The sequence below is a fragment of the Sinohyriopsis cumingii genome, chromosome 3, assembly GCF_028554795.1.
Source record: "Sinohyriopsis cumingii isolate HCF-2022 chromosome 3, ASM2855479v2, whole genome shotgun sequence".
NCBI lineage: Eukaryota > Metazoa > Mollusca > Bivalvia > Unionida > Unionidae > Sinohyriopsis > Sinohyriopsis cumingii.
In genome coordinates, this window is record NC_142963.1 from 152,844,770 (window position 1) to 152,868,832 (window position 24,063).

A 24,063-nucleotide genomic window follows, 5' to 3' on the forward strand; every position below is an offset into this window, starting at 1 on the left:
GACTTGATTTTAATTTAATCTGTGTTGCAGCTTTATCTTGAAGAGACCTGAATGAGTTTAATTTCCCATGTTCACAACATCATTTACAGGAGAGCTGTAATTTGTGGGGACCGCTCCGGTGTCCTAGTGGTTAAAGTGTCCACCTCAGATGCAGGAGGTCGCAGGTTTGAACTATATCAAAGACTTGTAAAAATGGAACTAACAGCTGCCTCACTAGGCGCTCAGGATTAAAAAGTTATTGTTAGGACTCAAGTTTGGCCTGGTGTAAGGATAATGTGACCGGGTGCATCATCATCATATATGTATGTGTCATGACGTCCCAGTGCTAGACATCATTATAAAAAAATTCCACACTGCAGACATCATAGCAAAAAGACTGAAAACTTGTTAAAAGCTATGCTAAAAATCCAAATCACACACATACACTTGATACAATACTGTACAGTATAAAATTTGTAAAGCAGTCTTTACAAATTAAGTTTCAAATACTAATTTTTACAAAAACAGTATACCAATCTGTGAAGAAGGCACCTAATCTTTTAGTGATGTAATTTAAAGCAACTTTACACATGTTATTCCTGAAAAAGAATAGGAAACAAACAATAAAAAAGGTCTTGATCTGCATGTTCCACCCATATTTGAAACATTGCTGCAAAGCAAAAGACATTGACCCCAATGTCAAAAGGTTTAGTGAGCAGTCAAATTTAATTTTCTTTATAACAATTCATCCGAAGTATGAAGTAAATGCATGAAGTTGTTTAGGAACAGGAGCAAATGAACTGTGACCTTAACCCAAAGGTCAAATGGGCACAGCGAGCGTGTTGCTAAACATTATGATACACTGTAGTTTCATAGTCATTCGACAAATTATTAACAAAATCCATTAAGAAGTTTAGGAAATATAGAAATAAAATAAAAACTGCACATAAACCGTAACAACTTTTATATGACACAACTTGACTAAGGGGGTAAGAGTGACACCGAATAAATTGTCTTAGTTTCATGTCGACTTATTCCAGGTATGAACAAAATATATCATGGGGTTTGGAAGATATTTGCAAATGATTTATGATTATTGTTTTTAAACAAAACCTAAACGAAAATTTTCTTCAACAGGGACCCGTGATAAACGGTGAAACGAGCGTGTCGTTGACATTCAGAATATGCAAATAAAAATCTTTAACAAAAACGTTAACAAAATATCAACTCTGACGCCCAGAAATGGAACTGCTGTACACTGCTTCTCGCTAACTCCACACAAAATAAACAATATAAAAACAGGACATTACTATATTCTTCATGGGAGTTAAAAGCAGCGAGAATGTATCCGACATTAAAGCCAATTGAAAATTATCCTCTGCATGATTACCTCCCTTGTACTTATAATTGTGTACAGACATAAAACAGTTCATCACAAAATATATACATTACTGAGATCTATTTTTTTCGTAGTCTTTACCAGGCAACCATAAATCGCACACGAGATGCTTAATTGATATAACTTGATTTTAGCAGTGGAATCATTACCAATTTGCGAGACATCAAATGTCATGCTATTTTGAGACAATAAAAAAAAAACATCACGCTTCTTCCGTTTCTTGTGCGCATGATCAAACTATTTGGGGCAAGCGCCTCATGTATTTCAGTCAAGTTTGGAGAATCATATCAAACGGAGTATATACTTGGAGTCTGTATGTGAAAGTTTGCATTCCATTTGATTCAGATTAATGAAATTATGGATATTTGTATCATATGAAAGGTAAGATTTTCATCTTGTGCCCTCCAAAATCCGAGTTTCCAATTTGGTGTTAAGGTGTTGTAGTGTAAACACTTCTTAAGCAGTGGACACCAAAACAGAAGTTTCGGGCGTTCAGATTGTGTGCTAAGTTGTGAACTCGGATTTGTCGCGGGAAATATATATCGTCAGTCAGTAAGCAATGGAATGTATATAACGTGTAGATTAAAAAAGGTGACAAAAATTGCAAATGCCATACGGTTGTTCTTGTTAACACACCCCAGTTGTACACGAGTACAGTATTTTGTTTGGTACAAGTAACGCACCTGTCGGTGTCCGGCGTACTCCCTCTCTCTCTCTGCTGTAAATGTACACTCTATCTTTTTTTTTTTTTTTAGTAGAATTACATTTGTTTTAAAACAAGATTAACACCAACAGCGACTTGCCTCTATTAGTTCAACAGTTTAATTAAAGTTTATTGGTATAAAATCCAATTGCAGGGTTTAATGTTTAAGTTTATTGGTATAAAATCCAATTGCAGGGTTATTATTTAAGTTTATTGGTATAAAATCTAGTTGCAGAGTTATCATTTAATTAAAGTTTATTGGTATAAAATCCAATTGCAGGGTTATCATTTAGGCTTATTTTACTGAAAGATGGTAATATCACCAATAGCTTGTTGGAAAAGAAAGTTTGTATGTAGAGCATAAGAAGAGTGCATTCAAGAAACAGAAAAATAATGATAGTCTTCTCTACCCAATATACACTGTTGACATCTGTTGCTACAATGGTATCTTGTGTCTACAAGATACAATGTTCAGTTTTGATGCCAAACTTGGCTCAAAGCAATATTACCTGCATTTTTGGCAACTCCAAGGAGGAGTTTGAGTGACTTTAACTTCACTTTCGTGTGAAGAAATTTATCTTGTTTTCTAATTGTTCTGATACTTTAAATAAGAAATATGTCATCACAACAATATGATAGGTTTGGCACTTTTCATATATTCACATTTCAGATAACATTATTTGAAGTTGTATATTCATATTTGCAGATGTAAAAGAAATTCTGATACAGAAGATAATTTTAAATGTTTTATTACACAAGTAAAGTGTTCGTATGTATAAATACTCAAAGCCTTAAAGCATAACCCTAACTCTATACTAAAGTGTTTGTATTCATGAATGTCAACAGTAATATTTACACATGAAAATTTGAACCATTTGAGTTGTTTTCCATAAAGTGCTCATTTGTGTTTGATTTACTGATGTTGTGATTTGTTTTTTCTTCCATAAATTTACTTACAGAATGGAAGTTATGTGTAATTTCACCTCTTTGATAATATATTTATTGCAACAGTCCACTAGACTGTAGATTTGAAAATATTAAATAATAAACTTTGGCATGTTAAGCTGTCAGTGTGCATTAACTTAACAATGATATTCAGAAATTATTAAACAGTCTGAACAGTTAATTATTCTATGTATTTATAACTTTCTTCAAATTGTCTTTTATATGTTGTGTATAGCTATTGTAACAGTGTAAATTTTGACAATTACCTGAAAGATTATTTATAAAATTGGATGATTCTTAGATTAAAACTTGACATTATTTCTTAAGTTTGATTGCGAAAACTCCAAATAGTTTGGTTACTGTCATATATGCTAGTCTAATGATTTTTCATTTTCCATTAATTAATTGGGAAGATGCCATTAGTTACTATACAATAGTTGCATAACCATTGCCGTACAGTATGTCTTTAATAGCAGTGACACAAATATTGAATATAAATCTGCTATTGATAGGTGCTAATTGTGGAGTACTTGGCATTTGTTTCAGACATAGCCTTGCTTGAATCATTATTTATTTTGGGATTTTAAATAAGTAACCTGCTGTGTTGAAAATCTTCTGTTATGATACACCTCTATTTGCCCTGCCCAGGTAGCATGTGGTGTAATTGTCATTTGGGGAGTGTTGGTCACAGCAGTCATTGGCTGCTTGTCTGACAGTGTTTACGGCATTATACTATTTACAGATTCACATCTCATTCTTAATAGGACACCAGGTTTTCCGTTCATAAGTAAGATGATTGCACTGGATGCGTTCAGTTTATGTAGGTAAGTTTAATCCAACTGTACAGGGCTTAATACATTTTATAAAAATCAGCTTGCCCTGCCAACAGGTAACTCTAAATTGCCCTTGGAGATTTGAACTTACCAAACAAATAGGAATGTGATATCACAACAAACTTTTATAAAAATAAAAATAAAATAATGGAACTTTTTCTGAAAATTGCGTAGTTATTGTACAAGTAAAATATAATGTGGTTTTTTCTTTCTTTTGTGTAGCTTAAGTTGAGAACATACGTATAATTGGAAAAGAGAAATATATATTTGTGGATAGACAGATAAATGGGTGGATAGATAAGAGTTTTGAAAATACTTTGATATTATATAGAGAAAGAGAGGTGTTTGGGTAAAATGATTTTAAACTGAAAAACTGAACATAACCAAGGGCAGCACAGTGCTTAATTTAATTTCAGTGTTTTAATATATCCTGACATTTTTCTTTAAGCCCTTTTCAGCCTGAAGTTCAGTTGATTATGCAGATTTGAGTATCTTTCCAGTAAGAAAGCAAGATAAAATGGAATGCATCACTGAAATATTCCAATATTAATCGGCAGCAGTCATGGCAGGGAATTATATTAGTTACAGAATCATACTATGGACAGGGATACCCCTTAACTCATGAAGAACAGAATTTTGCATAGCGATACCCCTTAACCCATGAAGAATAGAACTTTGCATAGCGATACCCCTTAACCCATGAAGAATAGAACTTTGCATAGCAATACCCCTTAATCCATGAAGATCAGAACTTTGCATAGCGATACCCCTTAATCTTTGAAGAATATAACTTTGCATAGCGATACTCCTTAATCCATGAAGAACAGAACTTTGCATAGCGATACACCTTAATCCATGAAGAACAGAACTTTGCATAGTGATACCCCTTAACCCATGAAGAACAGAACTTTGCATAGTGATACCCCTTAATCTATGAAGAATAGAACTTTGCATAGCAATACCCATTAATCCATGAAGAACAGAACCTTCCTGTATATTTTGTAGAACTATGCTGGCTATTTTTCTTTCATTAGATTTGCTTTTGCAAACTTTGTAAAGTTTCCTATTTTACCTAGGTTCACTAGCAGATTGATTTCTTCAGTTAGATGAACAATAATGAAAGCTAGACTCTTATGAGGTATTCATCCTCACAACTGAATGATTTGAGAAATTTTAATTTTTTCTTTATCACCCAATCATCATGAGAATTTTTAGTTTTTCCATTTATCACCCAGTCATCATGAGAATTTTTAGTTTTTCCATTTATCACCCAGTCGTCATGAAATCGACTACTTGCTTCAGAAGAGTCTTTGACGAACCAACTTTTAAGAAAAATGTTAAGAACACTTATTTTTATCACAGTTATTTGCCAAAACATTAAATATATTTTGGCCTCTTGTAATTCTTATGTAAATAATAAAGGATAAGCACCATTTTATAATTTTAGTCTTTCCATACATCAGTCTTGCTTTCATTAATAATAATAATAATAATAATGCTTTATATATAGAGGGTGCCTCATTAGTCAAGGACTATTTTCCCTTGAGGCCTTCTTAAGGAGAGTATAACAATGCACATTATATGAAGATAGCAATATTTACTGTTTATTTTAACATGTTTAGTATTAAAATACTGAATTCCATTATCTATTAGAAGCACATACATGCTCATGATATCTCTTCTTAAATACTCTAATATTTTCAGCAGATTTTACATGTAGTGGAAGCTTGTTCCACAGAACTACCAGGTTATTGGAAGCTCTTTTTAAATTGCTCTCTTCTTGTTTTTGGTGCTAGAAAGTTGTGAAATCTGTAAGGCTAATTATTAGAGATGAGTGTCTTTTATTTGCAAACACACCTGTCAAAGAAATTTTATTATTAACAGTCAGCATTTATTGACAGGCTGAATTTTAGAGTTGGCAAGCTCTGCCCATTTCAGTACCTACTCACAAAATGCCAAACTAATTTAGGACTTGTAAAGTTGTCGACTCCTGTAGTTAAAATATTAATATTTATTCCCTAATCAGGGATTTGGGGGGATCCCTGCCAGTGGGGATGCAGGTTGTTTTTTCTAAATACACTTTAGTAGTAGTAATAATAATAATAATAATATTAACTTGTTTTTAAAGAAGAAGCTAATTTGGTCAACTGACCAATCTTCCATGTACATCTTTATAATGCATAATTTTACAAGATGAGGCAACAAATGCTGCTAAAAACTTGTTACTTGATCTACTGCTACAATAAAATATGCACAAGGCTAGATGAGTACATACAGGATTCCTAGAAAGTTTAATAGTGTGCCAGTGTATAACATTGTAGGTGAGTATATGATATAACAATGTTTTAAAGAGCAGTAGTACGGAATTAAACAAACCACACTAATGATTGTTTCTGTAGATGTTGACTAGGAAGCTTGGCATGTGTCAGCTGACTTTATGTATGTGCTATGGAATTCCATATTTTGGCTCCAGAAAAAGTGAAATGCTTCTTAGCTTTTTATAAAACTCTGAATTTGGTTAAGGTAAACATAAATTGTCATTTGAGATGGATCTGTGTTCATACATTTGTACATTTTCAACAGATTTAAAGTTAGATTTATGATAATCATGAGCCAATCCATGTGTGGATTCATAGACTTGTAAACCCTTTTGAAACGAGTTCTCTGCTGGAATGGAAGCCACTTGAGGATTTTTAAAAGATTTGTTGATTCACTCCGACTTGCAAACTTGAGCTTGCCTGAATCGATTGACATTATCATCGGCATCAGGCAAATGGATTCGTAATGACCTGATTGATATTGGTTAAATTTGCTGTAAACTTCATATGTAAATGTGTGTTAAAAATTAAGTTTCTTTTTTACCCAACCATTATTTATTGATGTTGTAATCTCTTCCTCAAACGTTTAAAAAAATATACATGGAGCAAGAGCATTTATTAATTGAGTTTATTATTCAGAATGTAAAAGAAAAAATAATAAAAGGGAAAATATTAATTAAGAAAGAAATTAATCACTATTTTGCTGCCATCATAGAATATAAAATTTTATCATTATACCTAAACTCCGTCTGTAGTGAAAGTTTTTATGATTGAAAGGAAACTTGCCATTTGTATGATTGTACAATAATACAAACATTTAATTTCAGATTATGCTAAGTTTTTTATTGCTGACAAACTACAGACAAGAAAACATATTGTAGACAATTTCCTGAATTCCTTTTGCACAACATCAGCTTTGAAAAACTGACATCATTGTGCAGTTTTAACTGGCAACTGTTGACGCCAGATTGTCTCACCAGTCTACACATCAGTGAATTCAATCATATCCAACGACTACTTACGCATTTGTTTCAAAGATCAATTTAGTGTTTTTCCCAGTAGAGCAAATTGTGCCGCTGCTGTTGTCTTGACTTTTTGGCAGTTCCTCTCGACTCTAATAAGTGCATATTAAATATTGATTGGTTCAAACATTTGCACAGAATCTGATACAGAGTGCTGCGAATTTCGTTCTTCATGCCATCTCATGCCAGAGATGGTTCTATTTAACTTGAGTTGCCATCTCTCTTGGGATTTGATGGGAAATAACAATTACTTGCATGCAATAAAATCATTTTTCTTAATGCCTCCACAGAGGAAATTGCATTCCCCATTGAATTTCATTAATTTAAACTGACTTCCGTTTTTTCAGGACTGTAAGATTTTATCAGACAAAAGTTTACCTTAGAGTTGTACTCTTGTACAGCTGGATTTAAGAAAAGTTACAGTTGTAATTTTATGATTGGGCATGATCAGCAAAGTTGTTTTACAGTAGGAAAATGCTTCAGCTCTGTGATGCAGGCATTCAGAGCTCATTTGGAAAATGCTCATCTGTTAGCAGTTATCTGTGTGAGAATTTACTTGATTCCAATGTTTCCTGTACAAATGTTTTCTTTGTCCCCCAAATCATAACTTATTCAGTTGAAATACATACATGTTATTTGATGTGCTTACTTTCTTTCTGTATGTCAGTTTCTTTTGTCAATAAGATTCCCAGTATGAATTCTGTATGTCAGTTTCTTTTATCAATAAGATTCCCAGTATGAATTCTGTATGTCAGTTTCTTTTGTCAATAAGATTCCCAGTATGAATTCTGTATGTCAGTTTCTTTTATCATTAAGATTCCCAGTATGAATTCTGTATGTCAGTTTCTTTTATCAATAAGATTCCCAGTATGAATTCTGTATGTCAGTTTCTTTTATCAATAAGATTCCCAGTATGAATTCTGTATGTCAGTTTCTTTTATCAATAAGATTCCCAGTATGAATTCTGTATGTCAGTTTCTTTTATCATTAAGATTCCAAGTATGAATTCTGTATGTCAGTTTCTTTTGTCAATAAGATTCCCAGTATGAATTCTGTATGTCAGTTTCTTTTATCAATAAGATTCTCAGTATGAATTCTGTATGTCAGTTTCTTTTATCAATAAGATTCCCAGTATGAATTCTGTATGTCAGTTTCTTTTATCATTAAGATTCCAAGTATGAATTCTGTATGTCAGTTTCTTTTATCAATAAGATTCTCAGTATGAATTCTGTACCAAGTCATGACTAAGATGTTGTATTTACACCATTTTTAAGAAGTCCCTGGTGCATAATGCTTTTTTGTGCATGACAATATGAATGGAATTCCATTGCATGGGGGAGTGTACCTGGGCTATGATATGTTTAACCATGCCTTCTGACAATAAAGATAGGTAAATAGTTCTTACTCAGTTCACAAGTCATTGTGCTGTTAATATAAGTTTTGCTATCTCACATTAGGACAGTTTGGAACAGAACATAAATTGAATCTTGTCATACCTTGTTGTTTGGCTGTCACAAGGTAGTTTATTAAGGAAGAACCAAGCATAACTCTATTATTTTGGTAATTGGTGTTAAATTCAGGTAGGTCAACTTTTATACATTGATTTTAACAAATGTGTTTTAAAGGACATTGCTTAGCATGCCAGTATCAGAATTTAAGCAACCATGTTTGCATCACCTTATATATATATATATATATATATATATATATATATATATATATATATATATGATTTAATCAGTACTTTGCTAATGTAATTTACTGACAGAATTTCTAATTATAACAATACAAAATAACTAATTATAACAAAGAACAATACAAAATAACTAATTATAACAAAGAACAATACAAAATAACTAATTATAACAAAGAACAATACAAAATAACTAATTATAACATGAAAATACAAAATAACTAATTATAACATGAAAATACAAAATAACTAATTATAACATGAAAATACTAAACAACTAAGATTCAGCAATTTGTTAGCAGTCTTGTAGAGTTTGCTGCTGGCTTCAAGTTGACACTAATTACAGGCTAAAGAGCTCACATAAGCCAATAAATATAGTAATATTAATAAATGGAAATGGAATAAAAGTAATAAATAGAGTAACAGAAATAAATGGAAATGGAGTAATAGTTATAAATAGAAATGGAGTAATAGTAATAAATAGAGTAATAGTAATAAATTGAAATAGAGTAATAGTAATAAATAGAAATGGAGTAATAGTAATAAATAGAGTAACAGTAATAGAGTAAAAGTAATAGTAATAAATAGAGTAATAGTAATAAAAAGTGAAATAGTAATAAATAGAGTAATAGTAATAAAGAGAGAAATAGTAATAAATAGAGTAATAGCAATAAACAGAGTAAAATGCACAAGTTCACAGTATGTGAAACGGTTTGATTGCATTTAGTCCATGTTTTATCAGTATCTCCAGCCTCAGGAGAAGCAACAGTGGTGCATTCATTCAGCTTAAAACAGACATATATAACTACCTCCAGGGCTTGGGCCAGATAAGCAATTTGTAAAGTCACACCCTATGATGTAATAAGGCAAATAAAACATGGTGGCAGTCATTTGCACATGCCTGGTACAGACAACAATGATGGTGCATGTACACCATGTGGGTGGGATTTGTTTTGTTGACATTCGTAGACATTTGAATGCTTTCTTAGTGAATATGCTCACTGAAATAGAGCCATATATCCAAGTACACGCTGGGCTATTTTTGGTCACTGAAATAGGGCCATATATCCAAGCACACCTGGGGTTAATGCCTTTTGTAATTATAACACATACATGGTGCTATCACACAAATTAAATACAAAATTTGAAGCTACTTTTAACCATGGACTTAATTTTTGTTTTCAGCTTCGAGAAGTGATTACAAATGAAACTACTCCAATTATTATTCCTTTAGGACCGGGCATCAATATGTTCGCAGAACTGAAGGCATACAGCAAAAATTTTGAAATTGTTAGAAGTCATAAGTATAAGGGATGGACATTTTGGAAGGGGTGGATGTGTCAAAATAAAATAGTAGAAGGTAGGGCCTTGTGTCTGCAAGCAGATTTTAATTCATGGCATGTGGATTTTAATTTGGGACAGGTGGATTTTAAGTCAGGGCAAGTGGATTTTAGTTCGGGACAGGTGGATTTTAAGTCAGGGCTAGCAGATTTTAAGTCATGGCAAGTGGATTTTAATTTGGACCAGGTGGATTTTAAGTCAGGGCAAGTTATTTATTTTTAAAGCCACTTGCACTGGGCCTGTGTTTTAAAAAAAAAACTTTGAGCACTTCTGTATAAAGAAAGATGTACTTCACATGCTAATGAATATCAGCACTGATGATCCAATGAGTAAGGAGGGCATTGATAGAACTATTGGACCATGATTGACATCAGGGCCTGGAGGAAAACATTGCTATGCATGAAATATTTATTGAGAGTTGAATAGGAACAAGAGTCAGTTTAATAAGATTTTATTTATTAAAATTACTGCAGTTTAAAGTAAAATAATAGTAAACTCCTAAGTGCACATGGAATTGAAAAAGTCATGGCTACTAGAACTTGAGTTGGGGCTAACGATTTAAAGTAGCCTTCCCTCACCCTGTGTCTAAAATTTTGTTCTTGTATCATTGTTATGTACAGGGTTTAACAGCACATCAGCACAATCTTCGCTATAGTTTTAGTTAAAAATTGAGCTTTAAAAATGTGAAGATAAACAGTGCTAAAAAGATGAACCTCTTCCAGTTCTGTTAATGTTTCTAGCTGTACTGAAGTCATGCTTCACCAAAAAACATCTTGTGACAAAAAAGCATTTTTATCTTTTTGATCTTTCCTCAGAATATTGATATACATTCCAGTAGTCATTTTTGGTGAAATAAACGGAAAACATAGTAGTTATTTTTGACTTGGTGTTTTATGGTACAAAAAGACCAATAGGCTATTCATTGTATGCTTGATGTTTTGTGACGCAAAAAGACCAGTAGATTCTTTAGTGGAGAGGTTTTTGGATTAAAGAGTCTTGCTGAAGGATACACTACCATGGCCAACTCCGCTTGATCTGATGATAGGATTTAAACCAGCATCATTTTGGTTGTTAACCTGGCATGCTATCCACTGCGGCTCATGCAGTGGATTCTATCTAGATATCAAATTCCTCTGTAGGAAAGGATCTGTGTTATTTTGGAAAGATTGCATAATAGTACATGTATCATGTTTGCTGAAAGTATTTTTTAATGAATATACTTCACTGGACTTTTGAACTTGGTTATATACTGCTTTCATTGTGTATTATATTCTGATAAAGTGATTTTTTTAAAATATCAGTTTGTGGAGAGTAGAACAGTGAACCAGGAACATTTTAGAGGATGAGTGAGAGTAAACAGGATCACAGTAAACCATATCAGGTACAGTTACTATGGCTCAACTTTGTAGCTTTTACTGTACATGTATCACTTTGGAACACAAGATCCTGAAAGTGGACACTGCCAGTATCATGAAAAAGATAAACATACAGGAGATGGTAGTGGGCTGAAACAAAAATATTTAACATCAAATCACCACCTCACAGCAGGGAGGGGGTATTACAAGTGCATGCAGAATCAGGGTGCTTGATATGGGGACATTTTAGTATCTACAGGTTCCTGAGATTGAAGCAGCCCAGCTTCTATAGCTCTGGTAACCAACTGGGGTTCAGACTGGTAGCTTGAATTTTAACTGTTTACAACCCCAGAGCCTGAGGTTGGAGCAGTCCAACTTCAATAGCTTTTGTAACTGACTGGAATTCAGACTGGTATGGTAACTTTTACTATTTACAATGTTGAATGTTTATATTATACCTCCAGGGTTTAAATTTATTTTCTGCTTGTTTGCACAGTTGTTTGTATCGGTTATCAAAACTGAGTGTAAAATCAAACTTTGTACCATTGTTTTTTGGGGGGTTGTTGCTGTTGTTGTATTTTTGTGAGTAAAGACCTAACATGGTGTAATATGCATTGTAAATGCATTACCAGCTATTCCCTTGTTTGACTGCCTTGTAATTATAATACATGGTTGGGTTGGAAAAGATAAATGTTAATCAGAAGATGTTGATGTTTTTGAAATATTTTCATCTTTTTACAGGTAAGTGAAGTGGCAGAACTTTTTAATTGGTTATCATAGGATGGTATTACTCTAGCATTACTCCACATGGACCAATTATTACAGTTAATGGTTATTGTGGTTCATGCATGGTTGCAGAGGAATTTCTGTTTATATAACATTTTGCATCCTAGTATTGTTGTTGCTTCAAATCATGAATTTAAAAACATACCATTCAGTGGACTTAATATGAATGCATTAATACAACATTCAATTATCATTCAGTGGACTTGATATGATTGCATTACAACATTCAGTTATCATTCAGTGGACTTAATAGGACTGCATTACAACATTCAATTATCATTCAGTGGACTTAATAGGACTGCATTACAACATTCAGTTATCATTCAGTGGACTTGATATGACTGCATTACAACATTCAGTTATCATTCAGTGGACTTAATAGGACTGCATTACAACATTCAGTTTTCAGTGGACTTAATATGACTGCATTACAACATTCAATTATCATTCAGTGGACTTGATAGGGCTGCATTACAACATTCAATTATCATTCAGTGGACTTGATATGATTGCATTACAACATTCAGTTGTCATTCAGTGGACTTGATAGGACTGCATTACAACATTCAGTTATCATTCAGTGGACTTGATCTGATTGCATTACAACATTCAATTATCATTCAGTGGACTTAATAGGACTACATTACAACATTCAGTTATCATTCAGTGGACTTGATATGACTGTATTACAACATTCAATTATCATTCAGTGGACTTAATAGGACTACTTCTGCAATCTGCAAAATTAGATACCAACAAAACATCACATTTCCTCAGATCACAAAATCTGACACAATAGCAAATGAATTCATGGTAATTGTTATGAAGAAATGGTAAAACTCTGAAGTAAATGTATTTCAAACTGAAAGTCATTGTGTTTTACAATGATTAAAAACTTGGGTGGGGAGAAAGGAAGTTAGGGTTGGTGAAACTGAAGGCAATGACTGATTATTGATACCTTATTTCTCTGAGGACAAGTGGATGCTTGCTAATAAGCCAGCCCATCCTATTAATGGGAAAATAGCACTATGTAACTCAGGGTGGATTAAGCTGGAAATGATTATTGATACCAGATTCCTTCAGTGATAAGCACATTCCCCATGACAACACATTAATTTGGGTTGGGGAAATGCAAAATTGGGTTAATATTACTGAAAGGGGAAATAATTATCAATATTATTGTGGGCCCCCCCCCATAAACCCATGCTTGTTGATAAGCCTACCCATCTTATTATGGGGAATCGTGTTGTGATTGATGGAAATGATTTATACTGATGACATATATCTCAAGTGGTTAACAAACACACACACACACACACATAGAAACATGCACATAAATTTAGATTGGAAAAAGGTTTGGGTTGACGAAAGTGCAGGGGAGAAATATTATAGATATCTTATTTCTCCCATAATAAGCCCCTCCCCCCATCTTTTCATTACAAAAATAAAATACTTTTATTAATATCAGTGAACAAAAGGTGAGAATGCTCTGGTGTTTTAGTTTTGTTTGTAATAATATCCTTTATGTGTTTTATGTAAGGGAGTCATTCTTATTTGGGAGGCTAGTTATCGAAGGTATTATCAGGGTACTCATCAGATCCAATAAATAGAGATATGTGTGTTCTCATAATTGATATTTTGATGCAGATAGTTACAGATGAACTAGTTTGTGTATACCTGACTATACATGAGTTCACCTCTAGCATGTGTATATTTTGACCCAAATTCTTTCCCAGAGGGATTTGTTTGTTAACATCTGGGACATATTGACTGAAAACAGCATAGCTGTTTGTGCAGATTATACATGTATATCTGTTCTTCACTTGTTCGTTGTCAACTTCGCAAACAAAAAACCAGTTTCAGGTATCGTGAACTCTGATCAGCCTGCATACATCATGCTGTTCAACCAAGTTCTTTATTTAGTCAGTATGTACACCATGACACATTACCCCTTGTATGCAGTGAAATGTTCATTCTACTTATTGTGGTCACCTCAATAAAACATCAGCCTGTACAAAAAAGCCAGCTACTTTACATAATATCTACTATAAATAGATTATAAAATGCTTGAGAGACAAGAAACAGTAAAAAGGTACAAAATAATTTTTGGGCTGTGCTTATTCAGTATTTTTATTTCAGAATCCAGAGGTTGTCGTCATAAATGTCAAACATTAAAAACAATGTCGACAGTTTGTTTCAGTCATAATCATGATCACTATACCATTAACACATTAACCCCTAGCGACGACTTAATGGGGCAGGAGGTAGTAGCCTACTGCCGAGCTCTGTGGCGTCATGGTCATGCATGATACACGAAAGTGGGTGGTATTATAAAAAGGTAGACAGATGTAGCTCTACAATGATACCAAATAATGTGGAATATCTAGTTGCACTGCAAGATACAGATGAAAAAAACTCATTTTTTGGACTCGACTTTTTTTAACCCAAACTTTGCCCATGGTCGGAATCCGATTTTATGTCCAGATTTTAGCATTTTTGGTCTCAGATCTGAAGCAAACCGGTATGAACAGCAAACAGGCAGATGAGCCTTTGCAAAAAGTAGGATAAGATGGGCATTTGGAATAAAGAGTGGTCTCCATGCAAAAATAATGGCTCTGTTTAGCAAAAAAAAAAACCCCAAAAATCCAACTTTTACCCTTCTGCTCATGCGCAAGTCAAATAGCCAATGAAAAACATGTTTCTAACACAACTAGGCAGTATGTTTTTGAAAGATCACCAGGGATTTGGTGTTTTCGAGTCTATTCAGAAATAGCTTTCAAAATGTGTTTCCTACTCGATTTTCAGGCGAAAATGACAAAAAGCTCCAGGGGTTAATGTGTTAAAGGAGACAGCAGAATATTCTGCTAGACACTATCTTTAAAGCCATTGAATTTTGACATTAGGAATTCTATTTTTATCAGTACATATTCAGTAGGGGGCCCCGAGTGGCCAAGTAGTCTAAAGCGCTCTCCGTTACGGATCACTGCCATCTCACCTCTGTCTGCGTGGGTTCGAGTCCAGGATTTGGCCAATGTGGGTATGTGAGAAAGCTTGCCAGTAGCTTCTCGTGGGTCGGTGGTTCTTCTCAGGGTTTTCCCGGTTCTTCCTCCACCATTAATACTGGCCGCCATGCATAGCCTATCGTGTGCTGAAAAATGGCGTTAAACCCCACAACAACAACAACAACATATTCAGTATGGTATTTTTCAAACTGAGGATAATCCAATTTCTTGTTGCTGTAAGCCTGACAAGTTTACAGGTCACAGAATAAGATTTTCCCATACTTGGACTTGACCTTAATACAGGGCACATATATACTGTGCATAACACACTGTCTAGTCATGACATACACTTAGGCAAAGTTTCAGTACACATCAAAAGTACTCCAAACAAGGATACAAAATCCATAATTAATTTTTCATATGCCTTGACCTTGACCTTCAGGCCTGGTTCTGGTAGGTCAAGTCATGATATATATCTAGACAAAGTTTGTTTCATGGCAAGCTCTCAAAGTAATAAAAGCCATGGGACAAGCAAATGCTATCTGATGGATGGACAAACAACTTCCACTGTGTAATACAGCAACATAAGCCACTGTGTAATACAGCAACATAAGCCACTGTATAATACAGCAGCATAAGCCAAGTGTGTAATACAGCAACATAAGCCACTGTATAATAAAGCAACATTGCCATTGTGTAATGCAGCAACATAAGCCACTGTGTAATACAGCAGCATAAGCCACTGTGTAATACAGCAGCATTAGCCACTGTGTGTAATACAGCAACATAAGCCACTGTGTAATACAGCAGCATAAGCCACTGTGTAATACAGCAACATAAGCCAGGTGTGTTCAAGAAGTCTATCTCAAACTGAATTGGATTGGAGACCCCGAGTGGCTGAGTGGTCTAAAGCGCTCTCTGTTACGGATCACTGCTATCTCACATCTGTCTGCATGGGTTCGTGCCTCAGATTTGGCCAATGTGGGTATGTGAGAAAGCTTGCCAGTAACTTCACGTGGGTTGGTGGTTCTTTCCGGGTTTTTTCCCAGGTTCTTCCTCCACCATTAATACTGGCCACCATGTATAGCCTATTGTGTCCTGAAAAATGGTGCTAAACCCTACAACAACAACATCAAACTGAATATTAGTTGAAAGATGTGCATTAACCCATGCTGCACACACAAACAAGTATTCTCTGAAAAATTGTCTTTATTTCCATGTACATATTTTTCCAGGTATATTGATAAATACAAATCTGAAAAGTCTAACAAGTCATATAGAAGAATGGTCCATGTTTATCTCAGTAAGACTATTTTCACTAAAAGTTCACTATACAAAAGACCATTGTACATATTAGTAACATCTATCACTCATGCCATCAGACTTGACCTATATGACATCAAACTCCCTCAACTCCATTAGACATAATTTACCTAAACACCTGTAAAACCCTGTCAACTATGATATATTCCTTCAATTAAAAATGATTGATATCAATATACAGGTATATCTCTATCACACAACATTGGCAAACCACAAGCTTTCTAGCACACATGATCTGCTGAAAATTATTTGCCTATATTATTCTACACTTGATTTTTTAGGACCCTTGAGAAATGTTGTCAACTCTCTCAAACCTTTACAAATTGGATTTTGGCTAGCGTGGGTACATGGGAAAGCCTGCCAGTAACTTCTCGTGGGTCAGTGGTTCTTCCCTGGGTTTTCCAGGGTTCTTCCTCCACCAGTTATACTGGCTGCCATGTATAGCCTATCTTGTGCTGAAAAATGGCATTAAACCCTAGAACAACAACAACAGGTTATGTGGGCATTCAGTAATATTTCAGTAATGGTTGTTTCTTAGGATTTGATTACACATACTTTTATTCTACAATGATAATTATTCACTTTATTTGCATTCTTGTACATTCATATTCCTATAAAGGTCATTATGTATAAGCATCCTGAGAAAAACATCAGCAAAATCTGTTATACAGTAATAAATGGACATTTTGGATGAGGTCAACCTGAAGGTGTGATCCAGTACAAACCAGATTGAGTATCATGTTGTGAAGTCATAATGAAAGCTGCACGCACTGAAAAACTTTATATGACCCTTTTATATGTTATGATTATGTCTAACCTCTACTCGTCTTAAACCAGTTTGGTACCTGACCACCAGTGTCAAATTACATTGCTATCAATAATTTTCATCTGGACATGTTTGATGACATTAAGTTATGATTTAATAAACTTTGGTCAAGCTATATTGGTATTAAATTTTAAAACAATATTCAATAAATGATGAGTAAATGTACCCACGTGATCATGCTGACATACACTTTAGCTGTTGCATTGGTCAGTGTACTTGTGGTTGGAATTAAGACTGTATTACATCAAGTTTAAATCTGTATTAAACCTACATGGCAATATATTTTTAAAACTTGTATATCTTCCATCTCACCTGAAGCTGACAGGTGTCAAGTTCAGTCCTTCATTATAATGCAGTACTTGGGTTCTGTTACTTCTCATCATGTTACCTACTGAACTGTGGTATAGCAGGATTGATAAGAAATTGCACTAATGCATGTACATAACAGTTTGTAAATTAAATATATTTATTCATTTCGTGGTATTTATGCATTTAAATTTTATCAGATGTTTTACAAATGAAAGAAGGATATAATTCTGTGCTGCTTTTCAGTTATGCATTTGATCTGCTTTCAAAAAATGTCATTCATTTGGTCTACTTTCAAAAAATGTCATACATTTGACAGACGAATTCAATTAAAATGGATCAGTCTGACTTTTTAGGGTCCATACTGCATTACATCAGATTGAGTGAGGTTATCATGAGGGATGTTATAACAAGGGGGAACCTTATTACTTTTCTCTGATGGTGACCTGTATGTTTGAAGATTCAAGTATAACTCCATGTTCCATGTAACCTTTGTTGTTTGTCTTGCCACTGAATGGTCACTTTTCTGGCACCCATGAAAGATGAGACTTGTGGCATACAGTTTTTTGACTTGCCAGCATATGATCACATTTTTGGCACCTGTAAAAGGTAAAATACATGTGACAACAGTTTTTATTTTCCATGTACAACATTTGTTCAGAATCTAAGCTCATCTTTCAGTAAGCGGCATTGTCAGATTTGTATTTCAAATTTTCTATCCCAAGAAATAGAGAAATGAAAATCCATAAACCATTCTATAACTAAATTAATGATTCTGTGGCAGAGCTTCTTGTACCCTCGTATGCATTAATCATATATCCCACTATAATCAGAGACATTATTGAACAGTTATAATCACTATTTATCAGAGGAAGGAAAAATAACAAGCTTCCTGTGTTCATATTGATATGAAATATAATTAAAATGCCATTGATCTGGGGTCTGAAATTAATAAAGTAGTACTTATCCCAGATTCTAAATAACTACTGATGCAGATCATGTCAGTCTTTTATCATGTCAGTCTTTCATGTCATACTAACACCACCATTACTGTACTTGGGAATATTATTGTTATCAGGGGTCTAACAGTATCATAGTTACACTCATCTGTATTTCATGTCGCACTAACACCACCATTACCGTACTTGGGAATATTATTGTTATCAGGGGTCTAACAGTATCATAGTTACACTCATCTGTATTTCATGTCACACTAACACCACCATTACTGTACTTGGGAATATTATTGTTATCAGGGGTCTAACAGTATCATAGTTACACTCATCTGTATTTCATGTCACACTAACACCACCATTACTGTACTTGGGAATATCACTGTTATCAGGGGTCTAACAGTATCATAGTTACACTCATCAGTATTTCATGTCACACTAACACCACCATTACTGTACTTGGGAATATCACTGTTATCAGGGGTCTAACAGTATCATAGTTACACTCATCTGTATTTCATGTCACACTAACACCACCATTACTGTACTTGGGAATATCACTGTTATCAGGGGTCTAACAGTATCATAGTTACACTCATCTGTATTTCATGTCACACTAACACCACCATTACTGTACTTGGGAATATCACTGTTATCAGGGGTCTAACAGTATCATAGTTACACTCATCAGTATTTCATGCCACACTAACACCACCATTACTGTACTTGGAATATCACTGTTATCAGGGGTCTAACAGTATCATAGTTACACTCATCAGTATTTCATGTCACACTAACACCACCATTACTGTACTTGGGAATATCACTGTTATCAAGGGTCTAACAGTATCATAGTTACACTCATCTGTATTTCATGTCACTAACACCACCATTACTGTACTTGGGAATATCACTGTTATCAGGGGTCTAACAGTATCATAGTTACACTCATCTGTATTTCATGTCACACTAACACCACCATTACTGTACTTGGGAATATCACTGTTATCAGGGGTCTAACAGTATCATAGTTACACTCATCTGTATTTCATGTAACACTAACACCACCATTACTGTACTTGGGAATATCACTGTTATCAGGGGTCTAACACATCTGTATCTCATGCCACATGAATAACACCATTGCTGTACAACAGGATACTTCCATTATGGGGGTGGGGGCTAGTTTAATATCCATACCCATCTGTATTTCATCTGTCTTATGATTACCACAGTTATCCTGCTGGGGGATACCTTGATAAATGGGTCTAAGAGTATCATAGTTACATGCAGGTACTTGGGTCAAAAGGCCAAAGGTCAAGGTTAATATGACTGCAATAAGAAAATTGATTTCCGCACAGTAGCATTTGTTCTGCAGCACTGAGCTAGACTTTGTGGATAGCTTGCACTTGGAGTATGGAAGAATCCAGTATATTTTGGGGTCAAAGGTCTGTGGCACTGAAAGGAGGAACATGATTTTGGCCAAGATATTTCATTACCAAAACTAGCTGAAGACTTATGTTGGTTAAAAAACTGGTTTCAAAAGTAACTTTCATAAAAACAGGTTTTGTATGGCTTGCACTTTGGGTGATAAAGAACAGGGATGGAAAATTCCTGAGTCAGATGTTTAGGACCCTTGTTTTTGACCTTTGAACCAGTTATTTTTATCTCCAGAGAGTCAGACCAGCAATGTCCCAAATGAATCATAACTGGTGCATTGAACAGTGTAGATAAAGGTATCGGCAAAAAGCAGAAATGAAGCCATGGGATCCAACTACTACTCTGACCAAAAACTGCTCAGAATAATATATACTTATTTGCCTGGTGTCACGTCAGTATAATAATGTGACCCAAGTGCATACATTTTAGGACCCAGGGATCAAGAAAAATTGCCTTAGAAATAAACCTACAGATTCTTTGGAAATGTTTGACGTCATGGTCATGGTAAGTCTAGTAAACAAAATAATGGTCTCTGTACCTAAAGTTTAGTGTGTTGTGTGCATGTATAGAGCAGGCAGGTGCATTTAATGAAACCTTCATTTTCAAAATGATATGTCAACTATCCCCACAAAAATCCAGCCAGTATTACCAGACCAACCAACAATGACAAGGTATGCCATGGAATCGTGCACTGTCACTACAACTTGACATTTAAATGACACCATGTAGCCATTATTGTGCTACATGCAATTAAACACCAGTACTTACATGCCTACATATGTACATACATGCCTACCTACATACATAGCTACATACCTGCATGCATGCATGCATCTCTTTGTCTGGTTAACAAACATTAAGAGGTGTGTACATGTACCAAAGTAGCAGTTTTACAACACCAACATAGGTGCAGACATTTCCAGCAATGTTAAATTTTATACCAGTTTAATGATAAATTTGTGTAGTCTTATGATGTCTGATGTATGCATTATGTCATGGTTCACCAGCAAGAAAAGTGTTTAACAGAACGAGTACAGTTTGAGGATTGGTAAATGTTATATGGAGCTTATCACATCGCTATATTTAGGATTGAGGATTGAAGATTGGTAAATATTATATGGAGCTTATCACATCGCTATATTTAGGATTGAGGATTGGTAAATATTATATGGAGCTTATCACATCGCTATATTTAGGATTGAGGATTGGTAAATATTATACGGAGCTTACCACATCGCTATATTTAGGATTGAGGATTGGTAAATATTATATGGAGCTTATCACATCGCTATAATTTAGGATTGAGGATTGGTAAATATTATACGGAGCTTATCACATCGCTATATTTAGGATTGAGGAGTGTTAAATATTATACAGAGCTTATCACATCGCTATATTGAGGATTGGTAAATATTATATGGAGCTTATCACATTGCTATATTTAGGATTGAAGATTGGTAAATATTATATGGAGCTTATCACGTCGCTGTATTTAGGATTGAGGATTGGTAAATATTATACGGAGCTTATCACATCGCTGTATTTAGGATTGAGGATTGGTAAATATTATACGGAGCTTATCACATCGCTGTATTTAGGATTGAGGATTGGTAAATATTATACGGAGCTTACCACATCGCTATATTTAGGATTGAGGATTGGTAAATATTATATGGAGCTTATCACATCACTATATTGAGGATTGGTAAATATTATATGGAGCTTATCACGTTGCTATATTTAGGATTGAAGATTGGTAAATATTATATGGAGCTTATCACGTCGCTATATTTAGGATTGAGGATTGGTAAATATTATATGGAACTTATTACGTCGCTATATTTAGGATTGAGGATTGGTAAATATTATACGGAGCTTATCACATCGCTGCATTTAGGATTGAGGATTGGTAAATATTATACGGAGCTTATCACATCGCTGTATTTAGGATTGAGGATTGGTAAATATTATATGGAGCTTATCACATCGCTGTATTTAGGATTGAGGATTGGTAAATATTATACGGAGCTTATCACATCGCTGTATTTTGGATTGAGGATTGGTAAATATTATACGGAGCTTACCACATCGCTATATTTAGGATTGAAGATTGGTAAATATTATACGGAGCTTATCACATCGCTATATTGAGGATTGAGGATTGGTAAATATTATACGGAGCTTATCACATCGCTATATTTAGGATTGAGGATTGGTAAATATTATACGGAGCTTATCACATCGCTATATTTAGGATTGAGGATTGGTAAATATTATATGGAGCTTATCACATTACTATATTTAGGATTGAGGATTGGTAAATATTATACGGAGCTTACCACATCGCTATATTTAGGATTGAGGATTGGTACATATTATATGGAGCTTATCACATCGCTATAATTTAGGATTGAGGATTGGTAAATATTATATGGAGCTTATCACATCGCTATATTTAGGATTGAGGATTGTTTGAATATTATACGGAGCTTATCACATTGCTATATTTAGGATTGAGGATTGGTAAATATTATATGGAGCTTATCACATCGCTATATTTAGGATTGAGGATTGTTAAATATTATATGGAGCTTATCACATCGCTATATTGAGGATTGGTAAATATTATACGGAGCTTATCACGTTGCTATATTTAGGATTGAAGATTGGTAAGTATTATATGGAGCTTATCACGTCACTGTATTTAGGATTGAGAATTGGTAAATATTATACGGAGCTTATCAGATCGCTGTATTTAGGATTGAGGATTGGTAAATATTATACGGAGCTTATCACGTCGCTATATTTAGGATTGAGGATTGGTAAATATTATACGGAGCTTATCACGTCACTGTATTTAGGATTGAGGATTGGTAAATATTATACGGAGCTTATCACATCGCTATATTTAGGATTGAGGATTGGTAAATATTATACGGAGCTTATCACATCGCTATATTTTGGATTGAGGATTGGTAAATACTATGCGGAGCTTATCACATCGCTGTATTTAGGATTGAGGATTGGTAAATATTATGCGGAGCTTATCACATCGCTGTATTTAGGATTGAGGATTGGTAAATATTATGCGGAGCTTATCACATCGCTGTATTTAGGATTGATGATTGGTAAATATTATGCGGAGCTTATCAGATCGCTGTATTTAGGATTGAGGATTGGTAAATATTATGCGGAGCTTATCAGATCGCTATATTTAGGATTGAGGATTGGTAAATATTATACGGAGCTTATCACATCGCTGTATTTAGGATTGAGGATTGGTAAATATTATACAGAGCTTATCACATCGCTGTATTTAGGATTGAGGATTGGTAAATATTATACAGAGCTTATCACATCGCTGTATTTAGGATTGAGGATTGGTAAATATTATACGGAACTTATCACATCGCTGTATTTAGGATTGAGGATTGGTAAATATTATACGGAGCTTATCACATCGCTGTATTTAGGATTGAGGATTGGTAAATATTATACGGAGCTTATCACATCGCTGTATTTAGGATTGAGGATTGGTAAATATTATACAGAGCTTATCACATCGCTATATTTAGGATTGAGGATTGGTAAATATTATACGGAGCTTATCACATCACTATATTTAGGATTGATGATATGTAAATATTATACGGAGCTTATCACATCGCTGTATTTAGGATTGAGGATTGGTAAATATTATACGGAGCTTATCACATCGCTGTATTTAGGATTGAGGATTGGTAAATATTATACGGAGCTTATCACATCGCTGTATTTAGGATTGAGGATTGGTAAATATTATACAGAGCTTATCACATCGCTATATTTAGGATTGAGGA

General features: G+C 34.3%; 1 protein-coding gene across 3 annotated transcripts in view; it reads left to right on the forward strand.

The window, feature by feature from the left end:
- Positions 1-1,619: 1,619 nt before the first annotated feature.
- The window catches only part of LOC149804168 (plexin-A2-like), a 328,681-nt gene continuing 306,237 nt past the window's right edge, over positions 1,620-24,063 (forward strand). For 2 of the 3 annotated variants that reach the window (XR_016420317.1, XM_089954145.1), the window contains exon 1: positions 1,620-1,759. The gene's annotated coding sequence lies outside the window, so the exon portion shown is untranslated. Of the gene's footprint in view, positions 1,760-3,499; positions 3,851-24,063 lie in introns of those variants that run through there. The other variant, XM_089954146.1, reaches the window with a different exon arrangement.